Below are 6,000 nucleotides of genomic sequence, written 5' to 3'. Positions count from 1 at the left end.
TGGTATTTTTCAGTTTTGTTAGCTCTGGTTTGCCTGCACAGGGCTCTAACCTGTGCTGAGAAGCATCGCAAGGGTACAGCAAGAGTCCCCCAGGGCTTCTGAAGGGCAGGAGTGGTTTGGGCCCAAAGGCTGCTTCTCTTTCCATCACCATGAAGAAACTGCATCCTTCCGTAACCATGATGCTCTGACCAGACACGAGTACTTTAGAATTGGAAACATAGAGGCTCTTTTCCATTTAATTTTTTACAGCTTTTCTGTGTCTATAAAAATAAAAATGTTTCTTGTAGAAAACTCACAAAAAGGCAAAGAGAATAAAATAAAAACATTCCAACATCTTATTATAGTATTTAGAGATAATCACTTTTAACATTTTGGTGTCTGTCTTGGGTAGAAGTTGTATCTACTTTTTGCAAAAAATTAGAATCACATTGTATGTCTTAATGCATAGCTTTGTTTTTATATCTTACCAGAGATGTAAAATTTTTCACTTAAAAAATTTTATGCCTGGCATGGTGGCTCACGCCTGTAATCCCAGCTGTTTTGGAGGCTGAGGTGGGCGGATCACCTGAGGTCAGGAGTTTTGAGACCAGTCTGGCCAAAATGGTGAAACCCCATCTCTACTAAAAATACAAAAATTAGCTGGGTGTGGTGATGCATGCCTGTAATCCCAGCTATTTGGGAGGCTGAGGCAGAAGAATCACTTGAACCTGGGAGGCAGAGGTTGCAGTGAGCTGAGCTTGTGCCACTGTACACGAGCCTGGGCGACAGTGTGAAACTCCATCTCAAAAAAAAAAATTTAAAGATTGACGTTTAAGGCTTCAGTTTATATACTGTATAACATTTTATTAATGGTATTTGACATCTGCAAATAGAGCTATTGGATAAAAAAAGTGAAGCATTTATTTACCTTTTAAAAATAGGTATACACAAATAAACATACTAGTCAATACTTTCTGGACCTCAAAAATTCTCTCTAGCTTAAGAACTAGAAAGCATCATTTTTTAAAACAAGAATTTCTCGGCAGTTTTATCTCAAGATTGGCCTTTGTAGGATGTGAACATGATAGAATTTGATTCATAAGAGCATTTACGTTGACCTTTTGCTAAGTTTGCTTTGGAAATGTACACGATATGATGGATCTTAGCATTAGCAAATGCTTTTAATAAAAAATAAATTCCATTTCTCCTGGGGATAAGAGGTCATGTTCTATATTTGAACAATGTTAGGTAGCTGTAAGTAAAAAGGAAATCACACAGAAATCACTGATTAAAAAGAACTTAAATCACCTTCTCACTCTTTGAATGTGCCAGTTCACATTGAGACTCCCTCCCTCTCTGATGAAAGGCTGATCTGAGACAGTAACAATGTATTCTCTGTCGAAAAATACTCACTTTTCTAGAGTGACACACATCTTGAAAAATACTGTCAAACATACCAGCTTCCTGGATTCTCAGAAAACCCCCATGAGTTGGGTAGGCCCAGGGTTCATATTGCATTTTATAGAAGGGTTTGGCATGTCAGCTTCTCAGATTGTCCCCTCAGGGATGCCTACTTTTTGGCATTCATATCCTTGTGTAATTCTGTCCCCTTGAGTGTGGGCTGGACCTAGGGACTTGCACCTAATCAAGAGAATACAGCAAAGGTGATTGGATGTCCCTTTGATTATTAGATTGAGAAGACTGTGCTTTCTATCTTAGAAGCAAATTCTCTCTATTGCTTCTTAGCTTGTATTCTTGCAGGAAGCAAGACACCGTGTTGGGGAGGCCCACATGACAAGGAACTGAATTCTACCAACAACCATGTGAGCACAGAAGTGAATCCTTCTCCAGTGAAACCTTGAGACGACGACAGCCCAGCCAAATACTTGATTACAGCTTGTGGGAGACCCTGAAGTACAGAAGCCATCTAAGTCCTGCCTAGATTAATGACCCAAAGAAACTACATGATAATAAATGTGTATTGTTTAATGAACATTTAATAAATGTGTAAATTTGTGGCAATTTGTTTTGCAGCAATAGATAACTAATACCAGAGGTAAACTGAGCCAGAGTGTAACCTATCTGTGGAAACATTAGAACATGGTCAAAAATTCTTTGACACTCTTGCCATCCAGGAGTGAGCTCTATGTCCCCTTTATTTGCATCTGGCCACGCAATTTATTGCTTTCATCAATAGGTTATCTTGGAAGTGATGCTATGTGACTTCCAAGGCTGAATTGTAGAAGGCCATTCAGCTTCGATCTTGATTGAAATGCTCACTTTTGGGCTGGGCATATTGACTTATGCCTGTAATCTCAGCACTTTGGGAGGCCAAGGCAGGAGGATTGTTTGAGTGCAGGAGTTTGAGATCAGCCTGGGCAATGTAGTGGGACCTTGTCCCTACAAAAAATAATACTACCTGGGTGTGGTAGTGTGCGCCTGTGATCCCAGCTTCTCAGGAGGCTGAGATGGGAGGATCATTTGAGCCTGGGAGGTTGAGGTTACAGTGAGCCATGATTGTGCCTAGGTGACAGAGCAAAACCTTGTCAAAAAATAAAACAGACAGAGAAGGGAAAAAGAGAGAAAGAAGGAAGGAAAGACAGGAAGAAAGGAAAGAAAGGAAGAAAGAGGAAGGAAGAAAGGAAAGAAGGAAGGAAGGAAAGAAAGGAAGGAAAGGAAGGAAGGAGATGAAGGAAGAAAGGAAGGAAGGGAGGGAGGGAGGAAGAAAGGAAGGAAGGAAGGAAGGAAGGAAGGAAGGAAGGAAGGAAGGAAGGAAGGAAAGGAAAGGAAGGAAAGGAAAGGAAATAGTGCTAACTATTGAAGCCCAGAGCTGCCATGTAGAAAGTCCAGTTATCCTGAGGCTACTAAGCCATAATGAAGCCCAAGCCATTGAGGAACCAGTACACAGCCCCAGCCCATTTAGCCAACAAGTAAGTCAAGAAGGCTCTAGACGATTCCAGTCCAAGCCATTTAAGTTTTCCCAACCAAGAACTCAGATATTCTGGAGCAGAGACAGGCCATGCTTACAGTGAACTATTTGAATCCCTATTCGTGGGATTTCTGAGCATAATGAGATGCTTGTTGTTTCTTTACTGATTTGGGGGTGGTTTTTACGCTAGAGCAGGCAGCTGGATCACTGCCTAATGTTGTGCAGCCTGTAAGTAGAGCTGGAGCTTAGATCCAAGTTCTCTTCAGCATTCTCTCCAGCACACCAGATGTGGCCTTTATGTTTCTTTCCACTTATGAGAGAATATCTACTCCAGCAGTGATCAATGTTGGCAGCATATTGGAATCACCTGGAAAGTATTTAAAATACAAATGTCTGGGTCCTGTCCCCAGAGAAGCTATTTGATCTGGGGGTACAGCCTAAACACCTGATTTTTATAAAACTTCATAGGTAGTGCTAACATATGGTCATGTTTGAGAACCATTGCCCTATACCAATATGCTAAGCAATGCAAATGATCATACCTGGTAATATCAAATCAATTCTCTATAGTCCATCCTAACGGAATAAAGCAGAGGCAGATAGAATCCAAAAGAGCAGATTATTTTGAAATCATGGCACTATTATATACAGATTGTGTGGGATTATGTGTGTGCACAAATGTGCATGTGAGCACCACTGTGTGTATTTTGGAGGTCGAGATTAGTTTTCCAATATGTATATTCCAGGCAGTGTGGTAAGCACCAGGGGTTACAGTAGTGCTAAAGCCTAATATGTTTACACTAAAGGAACTTACCTTCCAGTAACAAGAGAAAGAAGAGAGCCTTGGAATTTAAGATGCATTAGACTTTGGAAGTATTATTATTCCACTGCTATAGATTGAATGCTTGTGTCCCCCTAAATTCACATGTTAAAGCCTAATCCCCAGTGGGATGGTATTGGGAGATGAGGCCTTTGGGAAGTGATTACAAGAAGAGCGGAGCTCTCATAAATGGGGTTAGTGCCCTTACGAAAGAGACACCAGAGAGAGCCCTCGCCCCTCTACCAAGTGAGAACACAGCAAAAAGGTGGCCATCTATGAACCAGGAAGAGGGCCCTCACCAGGCACTGAGTCTGTCACCACCTCGATCTTGGACTTCTCAGCCTCTAGAATTGTAAGAAATAAATTTCTGTTGTTTATAAGCTACCCACTCTATGGTATTTTCTTTTTTAACAGGAATCATCACACAGGGCAATTGTAATAAGTAGAAAACCACGAGGTCATGTTGAAACAAAAGTGCTGAGCACTGGTTAATCTCACTTATTATCTAAATGATTTTTTGATTCTGGATGCCAGGCTCATAACTCTCAAACATTAAAATTGTGTGTCAAATAAAATGATAAATAGTTACAGGTCACAGACTTTCAGGGTTCAGGGTTGCTTGTAAGGTTTTTTTTGTTTTGTTTTGTTTTTTGAGATGAGGTTTTGCTCTGTCGCCCAGGCTATAGTGCAATGGTGTGATCTCAGATCACTGCAACCTTCGCCTCCTAGGTTCAAGCAACTCTCCTGCCTCAGGCTCCCGAGGAGCTGGGATTATAGGCATGAGCCACCACGCCGGCTAATTTTTGTATTTTCAGTAGAGACGGGGTTTCACCAGGTTAGCCAGACTGGTCTTGAACTCCTGACCCCAGGTTACCCGCCCCCACCAGCCTCCCAAAACTTGTAAGTATTTAGAACCACAAATATTAACCTTCTTGAATACTGAGAGTCCACTAAATCTTGTGAACTATAATTCAATAAATGTAATTCAGCAGTATGCTCTCATAGAAGGGACACTTGCTTTTTTTGTGATTTGTTTAAACAAGAAGGTTTAAAAAAACATGATTTAATGCTGGCGCAGTGGCTCACACCTGTAATCCTAGCACTTTGGGAGGCCGAGGCAGGCAGATCACCTGAGGTCAGGAGTTCAAGACCAGCCTGGCCAACATGGCGAAACTCCATCTCTCCTAAAAATACGAAAATTAGCCGGGCATGGTGACATGTGCATGTAGTCCCAGCTACATGGGAGGCTGAGGCAGGAGAATCGCTTGAATCCAGAAGGCAGAGGTTGCAGTGAGCAGAAATCACACCACTGCTGCACTCCAGCTTGAGCGACAGAGTGAGACTCCATCTCAAAACAAAATAAAACAAAACCATGATTTAGAGGGGAAATGATCTAGGATGCTTTCGTTTATCTTAGTGTGCCTATGACATATACAGAATTACTCTACACGAAAGCTGCATATTAAAAAGCTATAAAATTGTTCATATTTTCAGAGATAAAAGAAAATCATCAAAATTATGTAATCAAACAAGGTAAACTTTCAAACAATGGGAGAAAACGACTTACTTTACTTAGTGGTTGAACAAATATGCTTTGAAGGGAGAAAGGTGGTATTATCACAGAAAGGCAATCTCAATTTGATTAAGTCACAGAATGGCCATTTAGAATATATATATGTATGTGTGTAAGTACGCAAGTATATGTGTGTGGGGGGTCATTTCTAAGCTCATATATTTTATGTACCATGAAGAAACAGGAAGGGATCAAAACTGGAGAAAATTCTACTGCGTTAGCTGAGATAACGGCCCAACTAGATTATGGCTTTTAATCGCAAGTGGACTGCTGTTCATGGAAACATGGTCCTAAGACAAACAGCAGGATCTCCTTTTAATTGGTTCAATGTTATTTCTTTCTTTCTTTATTTACTTAGAGATGGAGTCTCTGTTTGTTGCCCAGGCTGGAGTGCAGCGGCACAATCTCAGCTTATCACAACCTCCACCTGCCAGGTTCATGCAATTCTCCTGCCTCAGCCTTCTGAGTAGCTGGGACTACAGGTGCCTGCTACCATGCTTGGCTAATTTTTGTATTTTTAGAGAGATGGGGTTTCACTATGTTGGCCAGGTTGGTCTTGAACTCCTGACCTCAAGTGATCCGCCCACCTCAGCCTCCCAAAGTGCTGGGATTACAGGCATGAGCCACTCTGCCTGGCTGGTCCTATCTTTATCTACCACCTCCAAGGCTGCAAGTCTGTGTGTTTCATTGACTAGCTGC

The 6,000-nt window shown here is 41.5% G+C and overlaps 1 long non-coding RNA gene across 2 annotated transcripts in view; it reads right to left on the bottom strand.

Moving 5' to 3' along the window:
- Window positions 1–6,000, bottom strand: part of LOC105725249 (uncharacterized) — a 136,382-nt gene continuing 130,382 nt past the window's right edge. For both annotated transcript variants that reach the window (XR_010337024.1, XR_010337023.1), the window contains exon 5: window positions 1–260. This is a non-coding gene — a long non-coding RNA (uncharacterized LOC105725249). The remainder of the gene's footprint in view (window positions 261–6,000) is intronic.

Source organism: Aotus nancymaae, unplaced genomic scaffold, assembly GCF_030222135.1.
Source record: "Aotus nancymaae isolate 86718 unplaced genomic scaffold, 86718_ANA_hifiasm-v0.15.2.pri h1tg000041l, whole genome shotgun sequence".
In the NCBI taxonomy this organism is placed as follows: domain Eukaryota; kingdom Metazoa; phylum Chordata; class Mammalia; order Primates; family Aotidae; genus Aotus; species Aotus nancymaae.
Note: the sequence above shows the minus strand (reverse complement) of the source record. Positions and strands in the feature narration are given on the sequence as shown.